The 13,658-nt window shown below is 44.2% G+C and overlaps 1 long non-coding RNA gene across 2 annotated transcripts; it reads left to right on the top strand.

Annotated features, from left to right (window-relative positions):
* The first annotated feature begins 6,377 nt into the window (after positions 1-6,377).
* On the top strand, positions 6,378-12,632 carry LOC142053244 (uncharacterized). 2 transcript variants are annotated; one of them, XR_012659146.1, is made up of 4 exons: positions 6,378-6,554; positions 9,711-9,856; positions 11,315-11,365; positions 11,667-12,632. It is a non-coding gene; the product is annotated as an uncharacterized LOC142053244 (long non-coding RNA). The 2 variants fall into 2 exon arrangements; XR_012659145.1 differs by having other exon boundaries at positions 9,711-12,632.
* The last annotated feature ends 1,026 nt before the right edge of the window (positions 12,633-13,658 follow it).

The raw sequence follows: 13,658 nt of genomic DNA, 5'->3' as shown, positions 1-13,658 counted from the left end.
AACAGGCACTGAAGAGCAGTCCTACAGAGCTGCAACCCTGGAGGAAAATTCCAGCTGGGGAAGCACTTAAGTTCCATTTCCTCAAGGAGAACACGCAGCGCTAGCCAAGTCTCTTTAATATTTCTCTTTCACTTTGGCAAATCAACAACTTATAAAAGACTGAAAGAAAGTCTCCCAACACTCCAAAATATATTCAAGGAGAAATTGAAAATGACATCTATTCACACACACAGTGTGTTCCATGTGCTTTCAGCACGGATAAACTGGGCACGATTGGGCAGAAATACAGGGTAGTTGAGATTAAGTTGCAAAAGGGTAAAGGTTTTGGCATTTGGGCTCTATGGTCATTCCAGAGAAAAGTGCTGGACTGAAGCAGTCTCCAAGGGCTGTGGTTCTCATTTGCAGTCAGGCCACACCAGCCGGACTATTGACCCTTTGCTTGCCTGTCTATTACACTTGCTTGTTACATGACACACATCCCACCGTTCCCATTTGAGCTGTTGCCTTGTTGTATTAATTCAGAGTACCAGGACAAGCAGGCAGAAGCACAGAGTGCTTTAGTCACTCTTAGCAGAGGAACAGACATTAACCAAAGAAATGTAGGTGCATTTTTTTACTCCTTTTAGATCACTGGCACAGCTGGCCTAAAACTTCAGCAAACAAGGAATCAATCAGCATGCCCATTCAATGACTTTCCAAGATATGTTGGCTCCACAGATTGCGAGCCAGGCCTCCAAGGTGCTGGGGAAGAACAATATACTAACAGCCTCTCCCACCATTCTTTCATCTGTGCCTCAAAATTAGAAGAGGGAACAGTTCCTGCCCTCACTGAGCCTAACATCCCCAAAATAGAAAGACTGCCTGTTCCTGGGCAACATTAGGGCAGTGCAATGGGGAACATGCTGCCAAGAGCACATTAACATTTGGGCAATGCACACATTAAATTTAGAAGAGTTTCTTTTTGTCTGGCTTTCTGCCACTCTATCTAATTGGAGACAGTCTCTCCAGGCCTCTAGACAGTTTAGCCAGTCTTCAGGTTTATTTTGGGTTCCTAACAGCAACATTTCTAACATGTCTATCCTGACATGAGGACATGGGAAACACAGACTGCAATGTTGTGTATAGATTCAACAAAATAGCATGTATGGGGAGGGGCAAAGCCACCTTGTATAAAACCAGGACAAAAAGAGTGAGGAGTTATCCAGCACTGCACAGCAAGACCTTTGTATTCTACTTTGTGCTCTCACGGTTTGCAGATAAATGTAGAGCCTAAGATGATCTATGCCTCAAGATCTACCTAAGCTTCAAGATCTATGGTGTCCTGAATTGGCTTAGTTAAGGAGCTAGTGACTATTCAAGGCTTAGAGTAATCAAGTTTTGGTACTTTGTGAAGACACTGGAGGATTTGAAGTCACAACAAGCTTTTGAGTTTTTTAACAGGAAAGTTACAACCATATTGATACAGGGGCTATCAGAGTTGCAGAAAGGCTCGATGCATAAACCACTGAGCCAGGAGGTTGGGGACAGGAAGAGGTTCATAGGAATCAGTGAGGAAGGAGAAGAGCCCTAAGAATCCTGGGCATTATGAGCACCCAATCCACCTTTGCAGGGCACAGAGCAGAGGTCCTCAGGCTTGTGCCAACCAAGCCAGAAGGTCAACCTAACACAGCAGCACAGAGCTACCCTGCTGTAGTGCTGTGCTCAGGCAGGCTCATCTGCCTGCTGCACAGCAGCCTGGCCCTGCAGGACTCATGGGGGATCAGTGTAGATGTCTCTGTTCTGAGCTGGACTCCATGGAGCCACAGGGTGATACATGCCCTGGGAATACAAGCCCTCACTTGCCAGGCTGAGTGTAGTGAGAGGACACTGGAGATGACAGAAGGAGCAGCTAACAAATGGTGGGGCAGAAGAAGGGAAGGAGCAGAGAGAGGAAGAAGGGCCTTTCAGTGTTTAGTATTACTTGGGCTGCCGAGCCACATGGGCCCCATTTGGTACTAGTGTTCCATTGTGCAAGGATGGGAAGAAGGGTTATAGGAGTGGGACTCTAGACTTGGATTCAGTTCTTATTTCAATGGCAGCATTCCTCTGGGTCTACATCTTTGTCCACGTACACAGAGCATGGGGTACATAGTCCAATGTAGGGACACAGCACACTCCAACAGGATTCTGACCAGGGACTGGGGCACACAGGCACCCCACGCTTTGCTGTCTCACGTAAACATCAACACTTGCTACACAGGTTAAGTGTGATCTATCCTGTACTTTAATTAATTACCTATTAAAAAAGAAAACTATATTTGTTTTGCTAGAGGAAGTTTGTGAGGATCAAACTCATTAATTATTATATGGCACACATGCATATGTAAATTAGGAAGGCCGTGAGCATATCTAAATATTCAGCTCTCTACAATTACATACATCGCATAAACAGCCCTGCTTTTTTGGAGGCCAGAGCAGGGTTACTTCTGGAGCCATAGTGCTGACTAGAAAAAAGGGGCATTAATGATACTTTGATTTATTTCAGTTTAGTGCTATTCCTCTAAACACGTTTGGCCTCTGAGGCCACATTCTTCCTACCACTTGGTTTTGAAAAGCCAGAGTTAATAGGTGAGGCTCACATTGTTGGGATGTCAATGGCAAGGAAATTTCCAGATTTAAGGAGCTCTGCTCACCTTTAGTCAACAAATTCAAACCTGGCAGTAGTGGGTGTAATTCCAGCATTGGATCTGGCCCATAAACTTTATCTCCTTCTGCTGGGTCCAACACAAATAGTAGCCTGCTCTGTTCCCAGGGAAGATTTCATACTTTGCCAAAAACAGATGTTGTGATCAGAAGGCAGAGAGAGAAGTCACCCAGAAAGCATAGTAATCTTTTCACTGACAAACAGCTAGCAGAGCAAGAACCAAGCTTAGTTACACAAGCCTCCATCCTGCAACAAGGTTCTCTATGGAAAAGAAAACTGCTTCCACATGTCTCATTTCAGAACTGTGGCCATCATGAGTGGAGAATCTGTCTGAAATAATGGGGAACAAAATTAAAGCCTTAATGCAAAGAATTACGTTCTGGAACAAATCCATCATTAAAATTGAAAGAGGAAAAATCTGACAAAGGAAAATTACAATCCTGTAAACTTCTGGGAGGAGTTTTATCTGAAGTCTGGTAAGACAAGGAGTTTTACTTGAAGTTCCTAAATGCAGAACCGTGTTTCACACATCCTCCTCCAGGCCTCAGTCTGCTTCTAGTGCTAATGGCTGCAAACCAGAAAAAGTTAAATGATCCAGTGTCACTGATTTCAGATGACATCTAGACAGAGACTGAAAGACAGAAAAATGTGACCCAAAGGGACCTCAGGAGCTCATTTAATCCATCCCCACACCCAAGACAGGCTTAATTAACTCTATCTATGCTGATGATTTCTTGTCTAATTTGTGCTAAAGACTTTTACAATAATTCCAACACTGGAAAGACCACAATTTCCCCAGGCAATCTATTTCAGTGTGTGGTGGGTTGACCCCTGACTAGCATCTAAGCCTCCACCCAGTCGCTCCAGCAAGAGAATCAGAAGTGCAAAAGTGAGAAGAAAATTTGTGGGTCAAGATAAAGACAGTTTAGTAAGTGGAGGGAAAACAAACCCCAAACCAAAACAAGTGGTGCAAAGGCAATCCTTCACTACCTCCCACCAGCAGACTAATGTCCAGACAGTCTCAGAGCAATAGCTACTTTGGAAAAACTCCCCACCTAGTTCTATTGCTAAGCATGGCATTATATATAATATGGGATATCCCTTTGGTCAGCTGGAGTCAGCTGTCCTGGCTGTGTCCCCTCACAGCCTTTTGTCTGGGGGTGGCAGAGTGAGAAATACATGATATCATAGAATCATAGAATGGTTTGGGTTGGAAGGGACCTTAAACGTCATCTAGTTCCAACACCCTGCCATGGGTGTTGGAACCTGGGCGCCTTCCGGTAGCCCAGGTTGCTCAAAGTCCCATCCAACCTGGCCTTGGACACTTCCAGAGATGGGACATCTACAGCTTCCCTGGGCAATCTGTTCCAGGGCCTCACCACCTTCATAGTGAAAAATTTCTTCCTTATTTCTAACCTAAATCTACCGTCTTTCAGTTTAAAGCCATTACCCCTTGTCCTATCGCTACATGCCCTTGTAAAAGTCCCCCTCTAGCTTTCTTGTAGGCCCCCTTTAGGTACTGGAAGGCTGCTATAAGGTGTCCCTGGAACCTTCTCTTCTCCTGGCTGAACAACCCCAACTCTCTCAAACTGTCTTCTTAGGAGAGGTGCTCCAGCCCCCGATCATCTTTGTGGCCCTCTTCTGGACTAGCTCCAACAGGTCCATGTCCTCCTTATGTTGGGGGCCCCAGAGCTGAATGCTAGACCCCAGGTCCAGGTCCAGGTATGCATATATTCTTTTTACCTCCAAATTACTAGCCTTGTAAAACAAAACTTAAAGACAATTTACAAGGCCCTCAAAGCCGATAATTGCCCCTTGTCCTTCAAAAAAATTTTTGTTCTCACTTGGGTAAGCCGCTGTGTCGTTTCCAAGTTTGTTCTTCACATAATCTTTTGTGGATTTTAGATCAATACAGGCTGGCAGAAAACTCTGATAATGCAGTATACAATATTTTCACTGTATGCTTCCTTAATTTGGGGGGTTTGGGTTTTGGGTTTGGTTTTTTTTGCAGCTTGTGTTTTTGATTCGTATTTCCGGTTTGTAGGGTTTGTTTTGGATGTAGGAAAAAAGTACCAAAAATTACTTCCATGTAGGGACATGGGAATCATCGCATGTCATGTCACATAATACCTTTCATAAATGCAACAAACTGCTTTTTAGAAGCAGTTTCTTATTCTTCATATTTTTCTTTCCTATTGCTCCTGCACAAAGGTTTCCCTAATATAAGTACGGACAGAAAATTTATTCCTGTTTCTAAGCTACATTTGCCCGCATGCAGTTGATGTTGCCATCTGCTTTTCAACCAACACAGAGCAGTGCCGGGTGCCCTGGTGTCAGGAGGTCCCCAGGGCCTGGGGTGCCAGGAGCAGTGGGGGCTCCCCGTGGGGGCCCATTAGGGCAGGGCCTCCCCGTCAGGGCAGGGCCAGGCAGCCCAGTTCTGTCGCACCCCTCAGCCCGGAGCCAGGGAGCCGGGGGCACCAGGGCAGCCACATCCCCGGGCGTCAGGCACCTCCCTGGGGAGAAGCTGAGGCTGGGCCAGGCATCCACCTGTGTATCCCCAGCTCCACATGGCCCACAGCCAGGCCAGGCACGGCTGTGATGGGGTGGGAGCTGTAGCTCAGGCGGGGCCATGCGTGGCAGCCTAGATAAAAGCAGATCCTACAGGCTGTGGGCAGGCCTGGCCGCGGCCTCCCTGCTCTTATCCCAAAAAGCAGGATCATTCACCCTGTATGCAAAATGCCAAACTACACACAGAACGGAGGTATTTTATTTGATTCATTTTTGTGCAAAGATTGGTGCTAGGTAGTAACCCACAAAGCTAGCACACCGCTCCGAGAAACTACAAGGCATTTATACAGTTAAATGTGTCCATCACAGCTAATATTCACACACCTCAGCTAATAATTGGTTAATTTCTTTCTCGCCCCAACGTAACAGTACAGCTCACTTTTGATTTACCACGTATGCTCATAGATTAAGGGGCTTATCGGGGTGGGGGTGGGGGGGCAGTTCCTGGCCTATAGGCCTGATTTTTAGTATTATAACGAGGATAGTTCCCCTACTGGGCACTTTGTTTTAGTTCTTATCTACATCCCAATTAGTTGTTCTCTTTGACTATACGCTTTATCACCCCATTCTCAGCAGCTTCTGAGGTGGGATGTTTGCTTTGATCAGTCTCTCAGCTCTCCTCAAGGATATAGTCACAAAACAAGTGCTTCCCTATCTCTCCGTTTTCATCTCTGGCCCTCAAATTCTGTTTTGCCAGGCTCGCATAGTTCATTGTTCTGTCTTTAGTGGACAGTTCCAAAAATTTCATTTTCTTAGGGAAATTTCTGCTGGCTGCCTGGGAGCTGTGGAGAACAACATCTTGTTTAATAAAAACGGCATGAGAAATATGCAGCTTTGGCCTGTTTGCTGAAATGGCCAAGGACAATGGGTCAAAGAAAGGACATGTACAAAGCAAGCTCTGCATGTTCCAGCGGTTTGCAAACAACAGGTGGCTGGCTAAATTCTGGAGATAAGGAGCTGAGAAACAAGAGTCAGGCATCTTCCAGAAGGAACAGAAAATATAAACATTGAGTTATACTGGGAACACGAATTGGGTGGTGATTGGGGAATAAAGGGGCCTCCCCTTTACAGAAATGGTATATATAATCAAAGAATTTTATAATAAAATGCCTACACCCTACAGAGTCTGTGTCCATCATACACCACAGGGCGCCCGAACAGGGACACGAAAAATAACTAAGGGACTTGAAAAATAACAGAAAGAAAGCAGCAACGATACTTAGCGGTGGTGTACCCCTACGCAGCTGGATGGAGGATATTGCATCAAGCAGTCATACTAATTACCAGTCGTTGGACAGCACAGGTGAGCAGCTGCAGGGAAGTCCTAGACTGCCATTTTACATTATGGGACAGTCAGCAACTAGGGAACAGAAGTTACATACTGAAATTTTGCAACGTTTTTTGCAAAAGCAAGGATTTAAGGTCGCTCTGCTGCAGCTGGTGAGGTTGCTTGTATGGATTTGGGATCATTGTCCGTGGTTTCCTAGCAAGGGATCATACGATCTCGCCCTATGGCAGAAAGTTGGTGAGGAGATGCAGATTAAGCAACTTTTGCAGTTGGAGTTCCCTGATGGTATATTGATTACCTGGTGTGTGGTTTATACTGCTCTTAGAACTCTGCTACCTGCTGAACAGGTACTGCAGAAAGTAAATGATCCTGCACTACTGCCTGATGAGTCAAACAGGAGAAAAGAACCCAGTTAATTTGAATTAATAGATCCTAAGCCGGAACCAGACCATGCTAAAGTGGTGGCTGAACCTCTGCTATCGGAGGATATAGATAACCCTGAGGATCCTTTTGATCCCGATCCTGTTGATCCTGAACAGGAGCCAGATTTGTACCCCCCGCTTACTCCTGTACAAACAATGGCTGCTTCTGCCCCTGCGGCAGATGAGATTTTGCAACAACAATGACAAAAAAATCTCTCACGTTTACCTTTGACACATCTGTCCCCCCCTCCCACCCCTCTGGCACCACCACCGCCCTGCCGCCGCTGCCACTGCTCACACCGCCACCTCCCATTTATCAATTGCAAGGAGCTGTTCAACCTACAGCTCCGGGCAGGCTGCTTGATGAGTGTTGGACAGAAGCCTTAAAAAAAGGGGATATATCACTCCTTCAATCCATGCCTGTGTTATGTTGACCACATAGGCCACCGGAGTATACTCGTTTACCATATGAAGTGATAAAGGAGGTGCTCAAGTCAATAAAGGAATATGGTTTACAGGCATCATTTATAATGAATTTGCTACAAGCTATAGAAGAATCTTATGCAATGACACCCATGGACTGGAAATTCATTTTACGCCTTAGCTTGTCTGCAGCGCAATATTCTGTGTGGGTTTCTGAATACCTTGAGCTAGTTCAGGTCCAGGTAATGGACAATTTAATGGCTGGAATTGCTATCTGTCTTGATGAGTTGATGGGGGAAGGGAATTATGCTACGGGGACAGCACAAGCTGGTACGCCATGAAACGTTTTTGCTTAAGTGGCAGGGTTAGCCTTCGGGGCACTCCAACGGGTGCCAGATTTTGGAAAACGAGAATCATCATTTGCTGCCATTCGTCAGGGACCTCAGGAACCATATGTACAATTTCTAGATCATTTACAGACTGCTATACATAGAGAGGTAGAGTCTTCTGAAGCAGCAGAATTTTTATTGTTTCATCTTGCCATTGAGGATGTGAACACCGACTGTAAACAGGCTATTGATCCTATCCACAATCAAGCAAAAACTTTGAATGATCTTATTAAAGCATGCCAAAATGTAGGTTCTGAGCAACATAAGGCAGATGTGTTAGCTGCTGCCTTAGCTCAACAGTTGGTGGTCGCAAGAGCTGCTACTAAATGTTTCTCCTGTGATCAGGAAGGACATGTAAAGAAGGATTGCCCGAAAGCAAAAAGCGGAGGATGAGGTCAAGGAGAGCAGGGAAAGCAACCTACTCAGCTATGCCCTCGTTGTCAAAAAGGATACCATTGGGCTAATCAGTGTCATTCTAAGTTTGATGAACAGGGCAATCTGCTCTGTGGAAGAGCATTGGGAAACGGGAGAAGGGGCACAAGGTCCGGTGCCCTAAGAAAGCACAACAGGACGCAGCTTCCACTGGCACAGTCCTTGACATGGTAGGCACATATGAGATGAGCACTGGCAACCTACAACGGTCAGGTCTCTCAAACCAGCCACAGCAGGCAGCACGGGGTTGGACCTGGCCACCAGTCAATCAACAGTAATTCGAGATCAATCTGTACATTTATTGGCAACAGGAGTCCTTTACCTAAGGCTTTATGTGCCCTATTGCTTGGTCATTCCTCTACTTCCAGAGCAGGCCTATTTGTTTTGCCCAGGGTCATAGATTCTGACTATACAGGAATGATAAAAATCATGATCTGGACACCTACACCACCCTGCACTATACCTGCAGGGGAGCGAACTGCACAGTTGCTCCTGCTGTCCAACACACAGATACAAGCTGGAAACCCCTCCCATGCTGACAAAAGGGGATCCACTGGGTTTGGAAGCACAGGTTTACCTCACATTTTTTGGACACAGAAAATTACCACAGGACAACCGTTGTTGACTTGTAGAATTAACAGTGAGGTGTTCATGGGTCTAGTGGACACTGGAGCGGATGTTTCTATAATTCAACGGTCGGATTGGCCACAGGAATGGCCATTAGTACAGGCGTTTGCTGCTGTTACTGGAATTGGAGGAACACAAGTACCTGGGGAAAGTATGTATTCTGTGATAGTAGAAGGTCCTGAAAACAAACAAGTGGTTTTAAAACCTTACGTTTTGACTGTGCCTTGTACTCTATGGGGTCATGATCTCTTGTAACAATGGAACACAGCACTAACGACATATTTTTAATGCAGGCCACTGACATTCAGCCATGACTCAAGCTGACTTGGCTGACAGACAAACAAGTATGGGTAGACCAGTGGCCTTTGAAATGTGAGTGGCTAGAAAAGGCTCATGAATTAGTGCAAGAGCAATTGAAATTATGTCATATTGTCCCTTCCACGAGACCTTGGAATACTTCTATATTTAGTATTCCTAAAAAGTCTGGTAAATGGAGATTGTTGCAAGACATCCGAGCTATTAATGAAGTGATGGCACCTATGGGGGCTGTACAACCAGGAACTCCAAATCCAACTATGATTCCAGATAATTGGCATTTGAAGGTTATTGATTTGAAAGATTGCTTTTTTACTATTCATTTACATTGTGATGATTGTGTTTGTTTTGCCTTTTCAGTTCCTGTGGTTAATAGTGATCGACCTATGCAGCGGTTTCATTGGGTAGTTTACTGCAAGGGATGAAAAATAGCCCGACCATATGTCAAGTGGTGGTCAGTGAAGCCTTGTCAAATATTCACAGGCTGTATGATAACATTGTGTTATATCATTATATGGACAATATTTTATTAACTGTTGAAACTGAATTGCTTCTTTCCCAAGTTTTTGAAGATGTAGTAACTGAGCTTCAGCGATACGGCCTCCAAATTGCGACAGAAAAGGTGCAATTGGTTCCTCCATGGAAATACCTTGGTTGGAAACTTCTTGATTCGTATGTATATCCACAGTCGGTCTGACTTGCTACCACAGTGAGTACTTTGAATGATTTACAAAAGCTGTTGGGAACAATTAACTGACTTCGACCTCTGTTGGGTATAACAACACATGAACTGTCACCACAGTTTTCTTTACTGAAAGGGAACCCTGAGCTAACTTCTTCTACGATTGACAGAAGACGCTCAGTCAGCACTTCAAACAGTGACAGATAAAATTAATTCCACATTTGCTCACTGAATTTCCCTCCAGTTGTCAGTTTGATTGTTTGTCATTTATCATTCTTTTCAACTGTATGCTCTTCTAGGCCAATGGGACAAAGGAAGAGGATGCTTTGTGCATTTTAGAATGGCTATTTCTACCACATTTTTTTGCCAAGACGTTAACCACTGCCCTAGAGATGATTGCCAGACTTGTTTCACAAGGTTGTTTGAAATGTCAACAAATAACAGGATGAGATCCTGTCTTTATCCATTTACCATTAACAAAAGAAGAGTTTCATGCTGTGTTGTGTAACAGTTTAACTTTTCAGGCTGCCTTGGCTGATCATACTAATGTTATTTTGTATTCTCTGCCATGTCATCTTTTATTAGGTTCTTTACACTGCTTACCTCTCCAACCACAATCTTCGTTGAGTTCTGTTCCTTTGCAAAATGCATGTACTGTATTTATTGATGGTCTGTTAAAACAGGTAAAGCTGCAGTTGTTTGGCAACAAGCAGACTGTGAAGAATAGACCTCAGATGTTTTGCATCTCTGTGGGTCTACACAAATTGTTGAATTAGCTGCAGCAGTTCGTGCTTTTGAATTATTTTCCAGGGAACCTCTTAATATATGTGCAATATAGTCACAGATTCTGCATATGTCACGCCTATTATTCAGTGTTCAGAATCTGCTTTTATATGGGAGGTGGACAACAAACAGTTGTTTCATTTATTGTTAAAACTGGCGCGGCTTTTGAAAACAAGACAACATTTCTATTTTGTTGTCGATATTCAATCTCACACTAACCTACCAGGACCTCTTGCTGAAGGTAATACAATAGCAGATCGATTTACAATGGCTGCAGTTTCTCCCCGGCGTTTTGAGCAGGCCAAATTGGCTCATGAATTTTTTCATCAAAATGCACACTCCTTACGGAAACATTTTTCTCTAACAACTGAACAAGCTCAGGATATAATTTGGGCATGCCCAGATTGTCAGTGGCTTTCTCCTTTACCTGTTTTGCCTAGAACTACTCCTAGAGGTTTAAATGCAAATGACTTGTGGCAATAAGATGTCACACACATTTCTTCCTTTGGACAACTTAAGTATGTCCACGTTTCTATCGATACCTTCTCTGGGTTTTTAATAGCCACTGCTCATTCTGGGTAACGGGCCCAGGGTGTTGTGAAACATTTTTTGCGATGTTTTGCAACCATGGGGGTTCCCTGGAAGATGAAGGCAGAAAATGGATCAGCTTATGTTTCTCGCCATTTTCTCTAATTTTTGCAGGATTGGGGAATTGAACATATTACTGGAATCCCACGTTCTCCAACTTGTCAGGTGATTATAGAACACGCCCACCATTCTTTGAAATCTCTTACTGATAAACAAAAAAGGGGGAATTTGGTAGGGATAACACCGCAGGAAATATTGGACAAAGCTAGTTATGTTTTAAATTTTCTTAATCTATCTGGGTCTAAACAATATAGTTCCACAGTAGATAGACATTTTAGAGCTGGGGAATCCTCCACTTTGAGACCCCAGGTGTTTTATAAGAATTTGGAATCTGGTCAATGGGTGGGACCGGTTCTCTGCTTACATGGGGACAGGGATGTGCTTGCTTGTGTTTCTCTTCCTTCAGGTCCTTACTGGATCCCTGCAAGAAATGTAAAGCCAGCCCAAGTGAAAACACATGCTGAAGATGAACAGGATTTGTGTATCTTTTAGTAATGTACAAAATAAGTCTTATCTTTTTCCTCTTTGGTGGCATTCGGAATTACGGTTACCGGTGAATTTAACAAGATCGTGGGAAGGTGAAGGTGGTTTGGCTCAATTTGCTAGTATTTTATAACAAAAAGTAAGTGAGACAAAAAGAAGAACTAGATGGTTTTTAGGATGGTTGATATTTACAATAATTTCTGCGGTTATTATTATAGCCTTGGCTGCTACAGCAGCGGCCTCACTTACACAATCTGTTAAAACTGCACACATAGTTGGAGAAGCCTTGACAAATGTGACTAAAGAATTTCAAATACAAGAAAAAATTGATGAAGAGGTTTTATCTCGATTTCAGGCCATACAAGCCACAGTGATGTGGCTGGGAGATTGGCAGGAGGCACTCAAAACCTGAGTAAACCTGCAATGCGATTGGGAACATAAACATAGAGCTTTATGTGTCACGCCTCTCCTGTGGAATAGTACTCAGCATAGCTGCGATTTTGTGAAACAACATTTACAGGGGGCGTTTACTTATCTTTTCAGCGTAACATTCAATCTCTGCATGATCAATTAAAGGACCAAATTAAGAAATTGCAAGACCTAACAAGTGAAAGTGTGCTTCAAACATTAAGGAATGATTTGTCATGACTAAATCCAAAAACTTGGTTTAGTGGATTAAATCTTCGAATGTGGGTATGTATTGGTATAGGTGCTGTGTTGTTTTTCTTGTTCTTAGTGTCTTTACAGATTCTATGGTCAGCTATCCGACGAGTGCAAAAGGTAGAAGCCTGCATTATGGCCACACTGTTAATCAACAGATTGGTCATAAAGAAGAAAGGGGGAGATACATAATCAGAGAATTTTATATTAAAGTGATACTGTGCCTACACCCTACCGAGTCTGTGTCTGTCATATACCACAGGGAGCCTCTCCCCACCATCACCAGTGGGACAGGGCAGCCCTCACTGCTCCCTCCCTGGCTGGCCCGTAGCCCAAGAAGCCAAACATCAGGCCCTTACAGCCACCACCAGTAACTATTTTCCTCCCCCTTGTGCATTAACCCCAGCATAAAAAGCGCTTGCAATTATGTCATTCCTCAGTCTTTTCTGTAGGTTACTTAAACCAAATTCATATGCTTAGAGACAATTTGTTTCTCTGGTCATCCGAGCAGCCCCTGGAGACCTGCTGGAGTGGTTTCAGCTCATCGCCCGTGGGTGACTGTATCTGTGCCCAGCAGTCCACATGGGACACCACTCACCACAGCCTTGTGCAAGGTCCTAGCACTTACCTCACCCCCCCAGGCACCACCCGCTGAGTTACCAAATTATGTAGTTCTCTTCCATGGCAGCTCCTGGAAGCTCACAGACCTCCTGTGACCAGCTAGCATGCCCTGCTCCTTACTCATTTCTAGCTCGCAAGCTGCCAGTTACCAAATTTCATCCTGGTTTTATTTCTGTGATCCTCAGAGTCACCACATTGTTCCAGTTTCCTTCTCTATCCTGACTCCATACCCCGGCCTCATGCCCTCAGCAAATTCTATCAGCGCATCTCCTAATTTTTGTGGCGCTGAGGACCACCTGCCTAATAGGTTTGACTGAGCGGTGAACCTGCCTCAGCAATTCAGGTAACAAATCCATTTACTACAGCCTGGGGCCAATGACCATTTGTGCAGTTCTTTTAAGAATGTCCATAAAACGATATTAGTTACCAAACTGTTATATCCATACATGGTTAACAGCAATGTGTATCCGGGCTATTCAACTACTCATGAACAGAAGCAGCTTTAGCAGTTCCTGTCTTACAAGGCCTTGCTTCATTTAGGCCGGGTGCAGGCCAATAGCAAGCCTTACCTGAACTTTTATCCTGCTGCACTTGAAATGACTTTATGCCCTTCCAACACTGTTAGGAGCTAAGG

The sequence above is a fragment of the Phalacrocorax aristotelis genome, chromosome 2 (assembly GCF_949628215.1).
Source record: "Phalacrocorax aristotelis chromosome 2, bGulAri2.1, whole genome shotgun sequence".
In the NCBI taxonomy this organism is placed as follows: Eukaryota; Metazoa; Chordata; class Aves; order Suliformes; family Phalacrocoracidae; genus Phalacrocorax; species Phalacrocorax aristotelis.
The sequence above is the reverse complement of the archived record's forward strand: the minus strand, read 5'-3'. Positions and strand labels throughout refer to the sequence as shown.